Source organism: Artibeus jamaicensis, unplaced genomic scaffold (assembly GCF_021234435.1).
Source record: "Artibeus jamaicensis isolate MK-2021 breed Jamaican fruit bat unplaced genomic scaffold, CSHL_Jam_final contig_233, whole genome shotgun sequence".
Lineage (NCBI taxonomy): Eukaryota > Metazoa > Chordata > Mammalia > Chiroptera > Phyllostomidae > Artibeus > Artibeus jamaicensis.
In genome coordinates, this window is record NW_026521486.1 from 58,661,879 (window position 1) to 58,679,776 (window position 17,898).

General features: G+C 38.7%; 1 protein-coding gene and 1 pseudogene across 1 annotated transcript in view; one reads left to right on the plus strand and one right to left on the minus strand.

Moving 5' to 3' along the window:
• Positions 1-17,898, minus strand: part of TAFA2 (TAFA chemokine like family member 2) — a 440,574-nt gene that overhangs the window by 144,280 nt on the left and 278,396 nt on the right. The gene's annotated exons all lie outside the window — the stretch shown is intronic.
• LOC119045551 (heterogeneous nuclear ribonucleoprotein A1-like) lies at positions 15,356-16,236 on the plus strand (annotated as a pseudogene).

Below are 17,898 nucleotides of genomic sequence, written 5' to 3' on the forward strand. Positions count from 1 at the left end.
GTGGACTATATAGTGATGTGGTTTTTTTTAAAGATTTTATTTATTTATCTTTAGAGGAAAAGGGAAGGAAAGAGGGAGAGAAATATCAATGTATGGTTGCCCCTCATGAGTCCCCTGCTGGGAACTGGCCTGCAACCCAGGCATGTGCCCTGACTGGGAATTGAACCGCGATCCCTTGGTTCACAGGTCTGCGCTCAATCCACTGAGCTATACCAGCCAGGGCGTGATGTTTTTAATGGCATGCCTTTTACCATGTATATGCACTGTGTAATCTGGTGAAGAGTTGAAATATCTATAACTGAGTGTCCATTGTCTACCAGACACTAGCCTATTGAAATCAGACCTAATGGAATTGCTACAGCAGAAGCAGCAACCTCAGACAGGGTTGTCAGATAAAACACAGAATGCCCATTTAAATTGGAATCTATCTTTTGCTATAGGTTTATTGAGATATCATTGACATGCAAAAATACTGTGCATATTTAATATATACAAGTCAATGTCTTAGGATGCAAACACCCATGGTACCACCACCACAGTCAAGGCATACACACACAGATATCAATCGCCTCCAAAAATGTGGCAATTTGCTGTATGTGTGTTGGTGGGTGGTGGGGCGGGGGGGGGAGAGTTAAGAACATTTAACATGACATCTACACTCTTAACAAATTTTGAAGTATAGATCATATTATTAACTACGCACACAAGGTTGTACAGCAGATCTCTAGAACCCATTCATCTTTTATAATTGTAACTTTATACCCATTGAACAACTGCCAATATCTTCCTCCCCCTAGCCTCTGGCAACCACCATTCCATTTTCTTCTTCTATAACTTTGACTATTTTAGAGATCTCATATAAGTGGAATCATGTAGTGTTCTTCCTTTATGATTGACTCATTTCACTTTGCATATCTTCAAGGTCCATCCATGTTATCACAAATGGCAGGATTTCCTTCTTTCTTACAGCTAAATAATATTCCACTGTAAGTATATACTACATTTTCTTTATGCATTCATCTATCCACAGACATTTGGGTGGCTTTCATATCTCAGTTACTGCTAATAATGATACAGTGAACGTGGGAGTACAAATATCTCTTTAAGATCTTGATTTCAATTCTGGATCATATGGTAGTTCCATTTTTAATTTTTTGAGAAACTTACATACTGTTTTCCATAGTGGCTGCATCATTTTATATTCCTGCAGTGTATAAGGAGTTGGTATTGCTCACATCTTCATTAACATGTGCTATCTTTTAACATGTATTATTTTTTTTAATAATAACTATCCTGATAGATGTGAGGTGATTGCTCCTTGTCATTTGGATTTGCCTTTCCCTGGTGATTCGTGATGCTGAGCACATTTTCATGTACCTGATGACCACCTGCATGTCTTATTTGAAAATATGTCTACGCATTTCAAATTTTTTCCTTGCTGTTAGGTTCTAGAAGTTCCTTATATACTTTACAAATTACCCCCTTTTCCAATTTATCTGAAATTCACATTTAACTAGGTGTCCTACAATTTTAGTTGCCAAATCCATCAACTCTACTCTAGTTTTCAACTATATTATATTAAGCAAGAAACTAACATTGACTTATATATTGAAACATGCTTGTCTGGAGAAAAATAAGCTTTAAATGCCATGGAAAATAGTAGAGACTAAAGTGAAATCTTCCTTTATTTCATGGTTTACTATGAAGAGACAGACACATATCTTATAAGAAGAGATGTCTGAAAGCTACGTCTTTCATTTGCCTGCAATTCTGCTGGCTAATTTTGAAGATCCTAAATTGTATATTCTGAGTGAAAATATAGCAGATTTAGTCTAATATGGCAATTAACAGCATGAGATTTGAATTCAGACACTGAATTTCAAGATTTCACTACATACTAGCTGCTAGGGATATACTGCTTAATTTTCCAAAGCCTCAGTTTCTTCCACTGTATGTGGATAATAATAATAATACTTGCCTCAACAAGGTATTGGGCTGTTAAATGAGTTAATATATTCTGAAGGTTTAAGCACAGATCCTGAAACATAGTAAGCAATCTAGAAATGCTAGCTCTGAATGGGAAGGTATTTAAAATTATTCTGTGATAACCTTCTTTATTCAATAAGGAATAACCAGTTGATCTCCATTTCTATCCTATAAGAAGTACAAGGCATCACGGAGACAACACAAATCTCATTCTTCATTCATATATTCCCTGATGAGTCATTTCACGCCTTTTCAAATAATTGTAGGTAGTTTGAGGGTAGTTTTTCTCTCAGGTTTAAATTTTATATCTCTTTGCACTTCAAAATATTAACTTTAAACTATAGTCTTTCTCTGTATTTGTTTTATATTCAGTGTCCCTATCCTTACCATTTGCTTTTTTTCTTTTTAATTATTAACTATTGCTTCCAAGATCTAAATCTGTTCTTCCCAAAGGAAAAAAAAAAGATAGTATGATTATGTGGTATAATCAAAATGAGATTCCATACTAAGCTCCCTGTTACAAGCAATGTATGATGTCAAACTATAAGCCATATGCAAATTTTAGTGTAATGAAACTCAAATTTTTTAAAGTAATAAAGTGATTTAATTGAAAGAAACCTACTTTATACAGTTCTATCTCCTCTCCCATAAAAACTTCCGGCACAATGTCCACAGCTACAGAAATCTGGATTTACTATGTCCTACCCTCTTACAGTATCAGTGATGCTCTGTCACACAGTGGCCAGTGGCAGGCGGTAGGAGACAGGCAACGCGTAGACAACCAGCAAAGCACCCACTCCTGACTGATACAGAGATGGCTGCGCTTCACAACTCTTGGCTGAAGTATTGCTGAATAGAGTAAGAAAGAAAATTTTCAGTCCCCTGTACCCTTATACAGGTAGCTAAATCATAATCCTAGCATTTAATTTTGTAATTCTTATGGCAAAAAAAAAACACAGCTAGCTCTGCACACAATATCTAAGGTCCGTGGACAGGGCCCATAATGAAACATTTTCTTTCCTTTTAAAATAAAACTTTTATAGTTATGAAAGCCAATAACTTATGGGTCATGAAATCAATCCTAAATATTTATTTACTTTATTACCACTGTCGCTGGTTAAATATTTTTCTTCCTTTTACTCTAGTGCACATATTCTCTTGGGAAATGAGACCACGGGAGACATCCACTCCACCCCAGCACTTTTCCTTCATGATAGCAAAGGAGCCAAAGAATAAATGAGAATGATGGAAAAATTAATCTTTAAGGATTCTTTATTAGAATAAAATCTGTGGTCCAAGAAGGACACCTGTTCTCACTGTGGCTACAGCTGCAGGTGTGAGGGATTCTTCCCTCCATCAATTCAGTCATGCAGTACGGCCCGTATGCCATCAGACACTAACTAGGTAAGAGCATGAAATCAGGAGAGAAGACACCTTTACCAATAAACCATCACAAATGGCTTACCTCCCTTCGACACACAGCCTTCTCACAGGGAAGTGAACTGAAAGGCTAAAATAGGAAGGTTTCCCCTCATGCCCCAAAAGGCACAAACATTAATCCATTTCATCTTTCCATCAAAAATTATAAAAGCAAATAGGACATTAAAAGACAATGACACCCACATGTTAAAGATGTGCCATTCTATGTCCTCAAAAGAAACCCGTAAAAAGAGGTTCAAGAAGAGGCTGCTTAATCTAGCTCATTAGAATCTGCCTGCACTTTGTTCTACGAATAATAGTTTAAGTAATGTTTTTGGACAGCCATGTGTACCAGCATTAACCTCCGAGTACAACTTCACAATGCATGATGCTGACACCTGTGTTTTTATAACTGTATTTTACAGCCATTCTTTTATGTATTTAATATTTTTATGTAATCTCATATACAGTGAGCTCCTTTTGAGCAAAAGTGGAACATTATCAGTGTTTAACATAGTGAAGTACTATAACCGATTTTCAGTTAATAGCTTAAGCAACTCAGAGCTAAACTGATTAAGAATAAGAGCAGCAACCACTATGTGTTGTAAATCCCAGTCCACAGTAAATTCTGTAATATATTCTTTCAGCCTGTTTCTTTGCAACGAGATGGCAGCTCCTTATCAAAATCTCACTTTTTTAACCTTTTCCAACATCTGTAACTTTCTATCCTGAATAAAATCAATCGCAAAATACAGGAAGTCCTCACTTGACATAGGCGATAAGTTCTGTGACATTAAGCTTAATGACATATAACAAAACCAATTTTACCAAAGGCTAATTGATATAAACAATCAATTAGCTACGGCATCTCGTCAACATTATAAGGAAATGACCTTGAATGAAAAGATGTTATTTGAGGGCCTGTTGTGTACACCAACTCTACCTTCTCTTTGCCATCAACTGTTTCTTTCCACTCCTAACATTTTATTTATGAATGAACTTGGCTGCCTCAGTCAAAGAGCAGGTATTGGGGTGGCCAAAAAATGTTTGTTTTTTATGTACAATGGCTCTAGTAGTGCCTGTCTTTAACTTCGTTCAAAACAACTTTGTTAGATTGTATTGTGACAGCTGTCATACCAGCATGCATTTTTTTAAAAAGCTTATCATATTTGGTTAATTTTTGTATAATCATTTTAATACTGAAGATGGAAGGAAATATACAACATTTTTGGCATATCACACTTTATTATTTCAAGGAAGGTAAAAACACAAGTGAAATGCAAAAAAGAAAAAAAAGATTTGTGCAGTGTATGTAGAAGGTGCTATGACTAATTGAATGTGTCAAAAGTAATTTGCAAAGTATTGTGCTGCAGATTTCTTGCTGGACAATGCTCCATGATCTTCCAGACTAGTTGAAGTTGATAGCAATCAAATCAAGACATTAATTGATAACAATCAATATTATACCACTTGGGAAATAGCTCACATATTCAAAATATTGAAATCAATAAAGTTATTAGTGAAAATGAAATGTGTATTTTATTTTATGGAAAAAACTAAGCAAACTTTTTGGCTGACCCAGTATTTTCCAACAGTAAGCAATCACACTGCAAAGCAGCATTCAGGTGGTTACCTGTGCAACTTTAAGAAATTTTCCCATTGTGGTACATATACACAAGGGAATTTTATTCAGCAGAGAGAAAGAAGGAGCTCCTACCCTTTGCAACAACATGGATGGAACTGGAAAGCATTATGCTGAGTGAAATAGGCCAGGTGTTGAAAGACAAATACCATATGATCTCACCTTTAACAGGAAGCTAAACAACAAAACAAGCAAGCAAGCAGAATAAAAACAAAGACACTAAAATAGAGAACAAGGGGACAGTGACCAGTGGGGAGAGGGAAGGGAATTTAAGGGGGAAAAAGGGGAGGGATTTGGAGGAACAAATAGGAAGGACACAGGGACGAGAACTAAGGGGGGTGGAAATGGGAGGGAGGTGGGGAGCACAGGGTGGGGGAGGCTGGGATGGGAGAAATAGACAAAAAAACTGTACTTGAAAAATAACTAAATAAATTTTTTTTTAAAAAGCAAAAAAAAAATAAAAAAAAATTTTCCCAATGGTGAGATTAAATTGTGAAATTATGTCCCAAGGTAGTAGTAGAAGCCTATTGCCTAAATCTATTTTATTTTTCTTTATTTTTTTGTTGACACTATTACAGGTGATCCCATTTTCCTCCATTTTTTGCTCACCTCCATCCAGCCCCCACCGCTCCTCTCTGGCCATCACCACACTATTGCCCGTGACTATGGGTTATGCATAGATGAGCTTTGGCTAATCCTTCACCTTCTTTCATCCAGTCCCTTCTTCCCTCCCCCTTCTTACAGCTGTCAGTTTGTTCCGTGTATTCATGCCTTTGTTTCTATTCTGTTCATTAGCTTATTTTGTTCATTAGATTCCAAATGTAAGTGAGACCATGTGTTATATATTTCCTGGCTGGCTTATTTCACCTAGCATAGTAATATCCAGGTCCATTCATGCTGTCATGAAATGTAAGATCTCCTTTATTTTTATGGCTACATAATATTCCATTGTATAAATGCACCACAGTTTTCTTTTTATACACTCATCTACTTGGGCACTTGGGCTATTTCCAGATCTTGGCTATTGTAACACTGCTATGAACTTAGGATTGCATATATTCTTTTGAATTGGCGTTTTGGGATTCTTGGGATATATTTCCACAAACAGGAGCACTGGGTCAAAAGGCAGTTCCATTTTAATTGTTTGAGGAAACTCCAAACTGTTTCCCACAGTGGCTGTACAAGCCTGCGTTCCCACCAATAGGGCACTAGGATTCCCTTTTCTCCACATCCTCACCAGCAGTTGTTCTTTGTTGATGTTTTGATGACAGCCATTCTGACAGGTGTGAGATAATATCTCATTGTGGTTTTGATTTGCATCTCTCTGATAATTAGTGATATTAAGCATTTCTTCATATGTCTATGGGCACTCTGTATGTCCTCCTTGGAGAACCGTCTATTCAAGTCCTTTTCCCATTTTTTAATTGGGTTGTTTTTCTTCCTGGAGTAGAGTTTCATAAGTTCTTTATACATTTTGGGAATTAACCACTTTCAGATGCACCATTGGTGAACATGTTCTCCCATACAATGGGTTGTCTTTTACTTGTTGGTGATTTTCTTTGCTATGCAAAAACTTTGTAATTTGATATAGTCCCATTTGCTTTTTTTCCCTTTTAATTCCTTTGCCCTAGGAGTAAAAATATTGCTACAAGAGCTGTCTGAGATTTTACTGCCTATGTTTTCCTCTAAATTTCTTATGGTTTTATGACTTACATGTATGTGTTCTATTCATTTTGGGTTTACTCTTGTGTATGGTACAAGTGAGTATTCTAATTTCATTTTTATGCATGTACCTGTCCAATTTTCGCAACACCATTTAGTGAAGAGACTGTCCTTACTCCATTGTATGCTCTTGCCTCCTTTGTCAAATCTTTATTGACCATATAGGCCTGGGTTGATTTCTGGGCTCTCTGTTCTGTTCCATTGATAAGAATAAATGTAACCAAGGGGGTAAAAGAACTATACTTGGAAAACTATAGGACACTGAAGAAAGAAACTGAGGAAGACACAAATAAGTGGAAGCATGTACCATGTTCATGGATAAGAAGAATTAATATCATTAAAATGTATATAATACCCAAAGCAATCTCTAGATTCAACACAATTCCTATTAAAAATGTCGATGGCACATTTCACAGATCTAGAACAAATATTCCAAAAATTTACATGGAACCTAAATCTTTTTAGAAAAAAAATTCCAAAATAACACCCTGAGTAGAAGGAAGTCCTGCGGTAGGAGGACAGGTGGGACTGGCCCACACGGTGGCCATTGTCCCTTCATGTCTGCTGAAAACCACTGAACTTACTTCTCCCCTCTGTATACACTCTTACTTCACTGACGGTAACAAGATTTCAGGATTTATCAGAGAGAACACTATATAAAACAACTGTATCGGACACCACCACAATTTTGCGACAATTTACCAACAACCCCTGAGTTAACACTGTTCTTGCCATGCACATATAATGGATATTATGGTGCTCTGGAAAGTATTCTGCAAATTAGACTTATTACCAAATCATACTAAAATAGGTAATATTGTGAACAGATAAGCACCATGATGTGTATGTGCATTATATTATTCAGTGTTAAAAATGAATAAAAATCTGATACAGGTTACAACATGGATAAACCTTAGAAACATGCTAAGTGGAGTAAGTCAGGCACAGAAGTAAAAAATTTTATATTATTCTACTTATATGAGATATTTATAATAGACAAATTCATAGAGACAGAAAAAAACAATGGAGCCCATTAGGAGCTGAGGGAAAGAACCAGAGCGTTATTGTTTAATGAGTATAGAGTCTCTGCTTGGGATAACAAAAAAGTTCTCAAAATGCACAGTGTCGTGATTGCACAATATTATGAATGTCCTTAATTCCACTGAAACCATTAAAATGATAAATTTTATGTTATGTGTATTTTATCACCATAAAAATTTAAAAAGCAACATGGCATGAGGCATAATGAGAATGGCTCTGCTCATCAGCTCTGTCATTAAACCTGTATTTATTTCCTTCATGAAACGTAACAATATTTCAAATTATATTGACCTATTTGTTTACTGTCCCTCTCTCCCCCTACTAGAATAAAATTCTGTAATAGCAGGAGCCTAGGCTTTCCATTTTAATACTTATCTTCAGCACTTAGTATGTCTTTTTGTCACAGAGTAAATGTAGAATAAATATCTGTGGAGTAAATGAATAAATAGAAGAAATAATATGTATGTCTTTTTAATTTTGTGTGCATAATCATGCACTTTTTCCTTAGGTCTGATAACATTTAATGCCTCCATACTTTGTAGGCAGAAGGATACTTTCGACTGTTATCTACTTTGTATGTAAGTCCTGTGTCTCCAACCAAACTCCAAGCTCCAGGAGAAACCAAGTGGTATTGCTCCCCTTCTCCATAAAATATTTCACCTTTGCATAGTGCCCTATGGCATACTAAGAACTTTCACACCCATAATCATGTGATATACATGAACATGAGGCTGGCACACGTAAGCATCCCCATTGCAAAGATTAGGAAACAAGTTCAGAGAAGTTAAATGACTTCCTCAAGGTCAAAGTTAGTAAGTAGAAAACTCCAGAACTCAAAACCAGGTCTTCTAGTCCCAGGTCAAATATTCCTCCATTAAAAGTTTGATGATGAAAACAATGATGCTAATGCCATATTTTCCATAATTTAAAATAGAACACTTTAAAATATTTCCTTCTATATTTTTTCTGGGCTTACAGTGAAAGATACCTTGACCATGGGTGTTTTTAGAAATGCTCAAAAAGAGGCAAATTATATATGTCTGAAAATAAATTTAGTTAACTATTGGCCAATATAATAAATACTAAGGGGAGAGAGGAAGACAGGTAGAAATGGAAGAAGCTACTAGCTGTTTGGAGATCTCTGAGGGAGCCGGTAGGGACAGTCAGGTATGTAAGTGCAGAGAGGGTTCAATTCCACCCTCCAGTTCAACCCCAGAACCCATACAGCCCCAGCACACTGATGACACATGAAAATGTGAGCCATGTTCAACCATTTCTCTAAAAAGCCAGAAACTCAAAATCCTATCTGAAATCTCCCAGTGTTTACATTTTTTTCAATTAAATCCATTATTTTAGCCCATTATTCATGCTGAGTACAGCCTGCAGGCAGCCAGTGGTGGACGCTAGTCTGATCCGAGCCATCATTTCTCTGGCTGTGGAAGGGACAGTGCTCTCCAGTCACAGGCTGTGTGAACTCTGACTTGGATCAGGAAAAAAAAAAAAGCAGGAAGGGAGCATATAAAGACAAAAAATGACTTTACAGGAAATAGTTATTTTCTGTATTTTCCCCTGTTTTTCTTTACCCCTATAGAAAATTATTCCTAGACTTTATAGGGCTTCAAATGAGTGCTTTTATATCATAATTGTGCTTTATTTTGTTTTAATCCTCACTCAAAGAAATTTTTCATTGCTTTTAGAGAGAGGAAGGGGGGAAGAGGAGGGACAAGGGGGAGAGGGGGGAGAAGAGGGAGAGAGACATCCATCAGTTGCCTCCCATACGGGTCCCCACTGAGGATCAAACCCACAACCAGGTGGGTTTCTGTGCCCTGACAGAAAACTGAACCTACAACTTTTTGGAGTACGAGACAATGCTCCAACCAACTGAGACACCCGGCCAGGGCTCAAACAACTGTGCTTTATGAGTGATTAAGGTCCTTAGATTTGAAGATGTCTAGTATACCAATGCAACTTAAAACTCGCATTACCTTCCATGGGAGAATTCAGAGGCTGAAAACAGAGTATTCATTCTCACAGGGACAAGATCTGATGCTGTACATTGGCAGTAGCACATAAAGATTATAACTGGGAATGAGAGAAAGAAAAGAACCTCTTGAAAAGCAGATGTCTTCAGCTAGAAGCAGCAGTCACAGCACATGCAGTTGGACAGCAGTTGGGAAGCACTGGAAGAAAACACTAAAGCACAGGGTATAAAAATACCAAAGAAGTCAGCTGGTTCTTTTCAACTGGTAAGAACAAAAACTACAGAGAACAAAAGGACATTGAGAAGACTGGTAAAAATCTGAAGCTTTAAATAGCCTATGGTTCAGACAAGCTGGAAAATAAGGGGCAAAGGAAGAATGTGAAGAATTAAGTTGCTGTACTGAGTTTTCCTCCTAGCATAAGGCTGAAAGGACCATTCAGAATTGCCTCAAATGCAGGCTCTCTCAGCGAACTCCATAACACTGCTTCCTTCAGGGGTGCCATCTTTCAGATGCTAAAGTCACTTTAGTTTATTATGTGTAGCTTTCTAGCCTTTACAAAGGTATCTAACATGACTGCCCTGGCCAACATTCTATTCTACGTTTATATCTTTTACCGACTATGTGGAAACAGAAAGAATGCTGAACTTGCAGTAAGAATACTTGTATTCAAGTCTTGTTCACCTGCTACTGCTTAGGTGGATGATTTCTGAAGTCATTTCATCTCTTTGAGTCTCAGCTTTTTTTTTTTGTACAATGAAAGTAATAAAATTCTTAAGTAACTTACAGGGTTGTGAATATCAAAAGATGTAACCTATATGATAGTATCTTACAAATTTTAATCCTAATATATTATCAAAAGAGTCAAAGGGGTGTGGCTCAGTGGGTTGGGCATCATTCCACAAACCAAAACGTCACCTGTTTGACTTCCTGTCAGGGCACATGCCTGGGTTGTAGGCCAGGTCCCCAGTTGGGGGCGTGCTGGTGGTGATGGATTGATGTTTCTCTTACATATCAGTGTGTCTCTCCCTCTCTTTCATTCTCCCTTCCTCTCTCTCTAAAAATAAGTAAATAAAATCCTAAATTTAAAAAATGGTTCATCATCCAATGAAAACTACAGCCTCACCGACCATTCAAACATCTGCTGTTACTCTAAATACTGGTGACATCGCTGTGAAAACAACAGGCAAGATCCCTACACGTAGAGATCCCACATTCTGATTAACATTGGACATTCTTAATTCAAGTGTTGACAATAACATCATAAACAAAATAATTCATCTTTCAGCTAATAAACTAATTTTAAATAAGTTTAGGATAATATATTGCTTGTTTTCCATTAATTTCCAGAAAGAAAATAATAACGGCACAGCTTAATCAGATTCAGAAAGACACTGAGCCTGAAATTACATGAAGTATTTACTATACATGTGTCATTGGTACACAGTAATTACCAAACAGTCGCCACAGATGCACTTGCTATTAGACAAACGTGGGAGACATGGCTGCTGCTTACTCAAAGTTCGGCTTGGGGAAATACCAGGTATTCATGCAAAACACCTATTATTAAGTGTTTATTTTATGCAAGTCCCTGTGGGGGGGCATTATAATACCAAGATCCTCAAGCCCCAGTTCTCCTTCCTTCCTTCAAAGGACTTGGGAGAGAGGCATAGAAGTAAGATGTGTGAGATCATGTAAATAAGAGAGCGATGTATGAGTGTTAAAGGATTACAGTAGTCTAGAAAAACAGACCAAACTTCAGGAGTCAGCTACCTTCATAAAACTTTGACAAATAGGACAAAGCTAGACCAGTAGTCAAAATTCTGACGTAGCATCTAATCATGTCTTTGCCCAAGTCTTGTTCTACAAATTGTTTCAACCCAGTTTTACTATCTACAAAATGAAAAAATAAAATAAAACAATACCAACCTCTGGCCCTTCTGGCCTTCTCAAATTCTTTTTTAAAAACCTAGGGTAGAATAAACAGATGTATCTAAATATCATTTACTGCACAATTTTGGTCATTGTATTTGGTAAAATATGTGAAGCACCTCACTACTTCTGCCACTTAAGGACACACTCAATTAATGTTAGACCTGAATCTGAAGTAGGAAATAATTGAACTAAGCCTTTATGCATGGGTAAGATTTACTAAGCAGAGATGATTTAAAAACAAAGGCACACTATGTCAAAGGAACAGTCTGGGAAAGATGTGGAATTGGGACATGGAGTAAGTAGGAAAAGCAAGCAGACTCATTTGGCTTCATCCTAAACTCTGGAACAGAGTAATGACTTACATCTGGGACACACATTTCAAAAATAAAAAAACTGAAGCTCAGAGTGATGAAGGGCCTCACCCACAGGAGACACATCCCTAAGCAACAGCTTTAGGACGCATAGTCAGGTTCTCTGATTACAAATTCCTTGTTCCTTCCATCACATCACCATCCTACAGCAACATTTGTGGGTGTGTCATGCACCAGATGAACAGTAGAGAAAGAGATCCCAGCTTTCACACTAGTTGCCATTTTTCCCAAGGGAAGGACGATGCAGAGCAAGGGTGTGTACAAACACCAAATGTACGGGATCATAAGATGGTTTTAGTCCACTTGGGGCCATTATCTCATTGTGAATTACCAGGGGAACATGGGTCCTCCACCTCAGTTCACCTTTGTTGTTCACCTGACTTCTTGATTCACTCTTTCTTTTTTAAGGGTTCAGGAATAAAAACAACCATTATATTAAAATATATTTTAAGGTAACTGTATGCTGGAAAACTGCATAATGGTCCCTGGTGGCAAAGAGCAATCATTGTGGACTCCCTGCTATTTGGGCTCGCGTGCACCCCTCTTTTGCTCCGTTTATGCCTGCATCTGGATCACTGATGTTATGCCATATCCAAACCGGCTAAATGACTACCTTCCGATAATGGATAATACTACTGATATAAATGACTTTTCTCTCCTTTCAGAATTTTTATTCCTGTGTAAGCAGATGGTATGTCCAGGAATACTGTCTTCACTCTGCCTCAAGAACCAATTTGGAACCTTGTAAGTACAACCAAGGGAATGGACCTAAATCTAGAAATAATTACCGTAGTTATGAAAAATAATTGGTTAATGTTTGAAAGAGGATATCATAAGGCTTCCCCTTGATAGAGGAGAAATCATTTTTTCCAAAGCCTCCCCCTTCCTTAGGTGCAGACCTCCCTCCAGTAATTAGGATTAGCCTTAGCAGTTGGAACATGAATGTTAAGGAGATATGGCCCAATACCATGGGACTAAGATGACATTTGACAGTCTGGCTCTCTCATGGTGCCCCAGTCCTAGAAACTGAGCTTCTACCATTTTCCCAGGACTGCCTCCTTCCAGGCCACTATAAAAGACTTCACTTGGTTCTTGCCTCCCACCCCCACCCCACCCCCCAACACATACACCTGGAGTGCCTGCCCTGAAATTCAGCCCTAGTCTTTACTACCTCCTAACAGTCTTCTCTAACCCTGACTGTTCACTTACATTTCTCCTGCCTCAGCAAGACTGCTCTGGGCTCTATTGCTCTTGTCTTACTGCCTAAACACCATGCCTCACCTACCAGAATGGACCTTCTTCCAGGACCTGAGCTGAGCCTAATCCTATTATCAGGTCCTCCTTGTGACGAGGTTGAGTTCTGGGTCCCAAATGTCCCCATCTGTGCCAGTTTGCTGGTAGACTTTTAATTAGCCTCACTAGAGGCTTATAGTCTAATTAAAAGAAATGTAGATTTTTTTAAAAAGTCCTGGAAAAAGACTAGTTCTTTCCTTATTTTATATGGTTAGCTCTTCTTACAGGCATCTAAAACATCAAAGGATAAAACAGTGTGGCCCAAGAGTTGGTATACATTATTCAGCTATAATGATGGCCACCTCATTTGACATTGACAGTAATTGCAGTCCTGAATAGTAGGTACATGACTCAGGAGCCAGATCTCCAGCATTCAAACCCAAGCTTTGACATTTACCAACTTTGGGTCATCAGACAAAATTAACAAATACCTCAATTTCTTCAACTATGAAATGTGGACACAACCATTCCTTTCTCAAGAGTTGTAAAGATTATTAAATGTGTTGACAGATATGATGTTCTTACAATAAGGCCTCACTCATAATAAATGCTGGACTATTAGATACTGGCTACCATATCTAACACATAATTACAAGAGTCATAGAGAAGATCAAATACAAAAATCACTGCTATGCCGACATCAACCGTTAACTCTATCAACAAAGACGTCTATGGCCCCCCCCAGGTCCAGCTGGATTTGCCTTCCATACGCCAGGAATTGTTGAGCAGGCAGGTTTGCAGCACCAGGTCAGCCTTGACAGCTTACTACCTGTGTGAAAGTTCTTTATCTGTTAAATGCAGAAGATAGTGTTTCCTATCTGATAGCATTGAACTTGTTATTCAGCCAGTTAAGACATATAAAGCACCTACAGAAGGGTGCCTGACATATAGAAATCACTTAAGTGTTAGCTAATTCCTATTACTGTGTGACCCACACAACAGAGAGATGAAATGATGAAATCAGAATGTCCCTAAGGGATTAGAGCCAGGAGTTGTCCATGTTCCTGACGAATGGGCAGTTTGTCGTTAGTTCCGGTCCCAATCAGGTCTTTTCCCACCAAAAGTGAATTCAAATCTTAATTGCAGCCTGAAAGGCACACCCCATGGAAAAGGCGACTCGGATTAGAAGGAAGCTATCAGAGCCACATCCTCCCACAAACAGCAATGACAAGTGCATATAGCAACTCACGCTTCACAAAGTTTTTAAGGGATGCTATCTTTCATAGAAATTCAGTGACAGCCTGTACTTTAAAAGACCAAATGGTTAAAAAGACTCTTAGGATAAAAATTAGGGGCCCCAAGCACAAATACAACAATCTGACATACACTGGCATGAGGCAAGAACAATGAAGACCCGGAAGATCATCTAAAGAACCTAAAGAAAGAATTTCAGAAGGAACCGAGTGAACCAAGGTGCAGGTATTACCTGATTCTCAGTACCTAGGTCTGAGAGATGAAACCCAAGTTCCACTCTATACCACTTGTAATTGTACATAAATATGTCTTAGTCAGCCACATACTAAAACCTAGAGTATATTTCTTTCCTTTTTGTAAAAGACACATTTATTCAGTGTCATGATCAGACTCCTGTACTCATGAATCAACAACATGGGTGCAAAAAAATTCTACATTAAAACCCTCTTGGAATATTTTATACTTTCCACAGAACAGAATCTAAAATAACCTGTTATACAATGAGTCACAAATGCGGCCCTCGAGTTTCTTGCCCATCCACACCAGTATTGCCTACATCATATCTTCTTTGTAGCAGCTAGGCCCTGCCACCACTGTGCTTGTCACAAATCTGTTGTAACCTGGAGCTTCCCTGTCACGTCTCGGGCTCCTCTCCTGCTAAGCTGTGTTTCCTGGCAGCAATTAAAACCTTCTGCCACTGCCCCAGCCTTTCTGCCAGTGGATGCAGCTGAGTAAGCATCGCTGAAGTCTCCCCTCCTGCAGTCGTCCTGTCAAAGTCAGAGTCTCCCAAAGAGCCAGCATAGCTGCAGAAGCTCTTTATCTGAGGTTTGAGCTTTGAAACAACCCACGAGAGTCTGAGGAGCTGTGACGATCAATGAGGAATGCTCCCACACTGCATGGGGATGAGAGAGCCAAACACCAAGCGCTCCGTAGATTTTGGGTTTATCGTGTTCACCACTGCGGAGAAGGTGGATGCAGCCGTAAAAGCGAGGCCAACGAGGTGGACATAAGACTTGTAGAACAAAAGAGGCCTGTCTCAAGAGAAGACTCTCAGAGATATGGTTCCCACAACACTATGAAAAAGATTTTTGTTGGTGGTATTAGAGAAGACTCTGAAGAACATCACCTACGAGGTTATTTTGAACAGTATGGGAACCCTGAAGTGACTGAAATCATGACTGACCGAGGCAGCAGCAAGAAGAGAGACTTCCCTTTTATAACCTTGGATGAGCCCGACTCTAGACAAGATTGCCCTTCAGAAACACCACATTGTGAATGGCCACAACTGTGAAGTGAGGAAAGCCCTATCTAAGCAAGAGATGGCTAGGGCTTCACCCAGTCAAAGAGGTCAAAGTGGTTCTGGAAACTTGGGTTTTGGTTGTGGAGGTGGTGTTGGTGGGAAGGGCAGCTTTGGACAGGGAGGAAACTTGAGCAGTCGAGGTGACTCTGGTGGCAGCCATGGTGGTGGTAGATATGGTGGCAGTAGGGACAGCTATAATGGATTCAGTAATGATAGAAGCAGTTTTGGAAGTAGAAGCTACAATAACTTTGGCAATTACAACAATCAATCTTCAAATTTTGCACCCAAGAAAGGAAGCTTTGAGGCCAGAGCTCTGGCCCCTATGGTAGAGTATATTTCTTACTTCAAATGTAGATTCAGTCAGTGGTCCTCTGATCCTCCTCCTCCTCCCCAGTAGAGGTGGAACTCCCTGCGGTTATTGGAGGCTGCTCAGCAGACCGGCCTTCACTGCTAACTACCTGTGTGACCTTGCTGGAAATGTTTCATCTCATCTCACTCTCTAATCATCTCCTTGCCTGCAAAGTGGACCTAATGCTGGAATCTACCCAACAGGAGTAGCATGATTATTAAATTAGCTACCACAAATGAAAGACTGAGGACAGTGCCCAACACACAGAAAACATACATTCCATTGTCACATAAGATACCAAGTTAAAGGATGTTATCATTTGTTATTTATGATTATGTTGACTAACTAGACCCCACAGACTATTCTAATCCAGATTATAGGGACCAGTGGGGGCAAAAGAAGATAAAAACACCTTAGAATGTTGTGTTTGCCAATGCTCAGTCCTCACAACTAAGTTTAACAAGGTTCATTTTCTCTGAATTTATTTTGCATTACAATTGGGGTTACTAGGAATGAACTGCTTGGGAACCTGAATGGTTCCCTTGATCTCTGTTGTACCTTACATTTAACTTACAGCCAGGCACAGACCAGGGTCTCAAAAAATAAATGATAAAAGATTAACGAATTGAGTATCAAACAAGGAAAAAAATATTCTAACTCCAGGACTACTTCCTAAAATCAGCAGACTTTTAAAATCATTAACAAAACAAAATTGTCATTTTGACATTCTTTTTTTAATAGCTTACAGCTAAAAGCATCAGCACTGCCTCTTAAATTGTGTAAACCGTTAAGATGGAAATCTTAAAATGTTTCAACCGAATATTACCACCATTTCCTTCTGTCGCTTAAAGACTTTTCAGATTCTTTTGTCTGTTCCAAATGTTCTGAGATGCGCGCGTGCTGGCTGTGCATTGGACTGCCTAAAGATAGAAAAATTATCTGCCTCCCCATCAACCACTGATTTTTTTTCCCATTCCCAAATGAGAGGTTCTAAAGGCCTCCCGTGACTAGGATAAATCACTCCATTTCCTTTACTCTGTTAAAGTAGATGTTTTATGTTCCACTGCCACCAAATCCAAGATGAACACCAGAAATAGCCTGTGCGTTGAAGACTCTCATTTTAAAATGGCACGGCAATTTATCCTATTTCTTACTGTACTGTGAGCATTCCATTATTCATTAGAAGTATTTGTTTCCTAAGCAGCTATTACGCAGCTTTTGCTAAGCATAGCCTTTCCAGGACAAGGTGGTGATTTTGAGGGACATCTTCCAGAGGAAAAGGTGACCTTGTGGAATTTCCACCTCTGTGACCTCAGTGTGTTTGCATAAATATAAATTTGCTCTATGACATTCCTGTCATGTTTGCTCACTGAGCAAGTAATTTGCCACTCTCATTACTCCAGGTACAAGGTAGCTTGTGGAAAATCAATCTCCTTTCTGCATCATACATCACAGCTTCCCCCCGACGTCCAGCGCTTCCTGACTCTAAAACGCAGCTGTGAGATAAAGACACAGTCTGCTTCAGCAAGTGCATTGTCCAAAGGGGCTAATGAATGTTACACCTCGCTGGAAAACCCCATCTTGGGGCAAAGGAAATGTCTATACACAAAGCGAAGATGCTGTTTCCAGCAAAGCATTTCCTGAACCAGAGGGAGGGAAATCTTAAT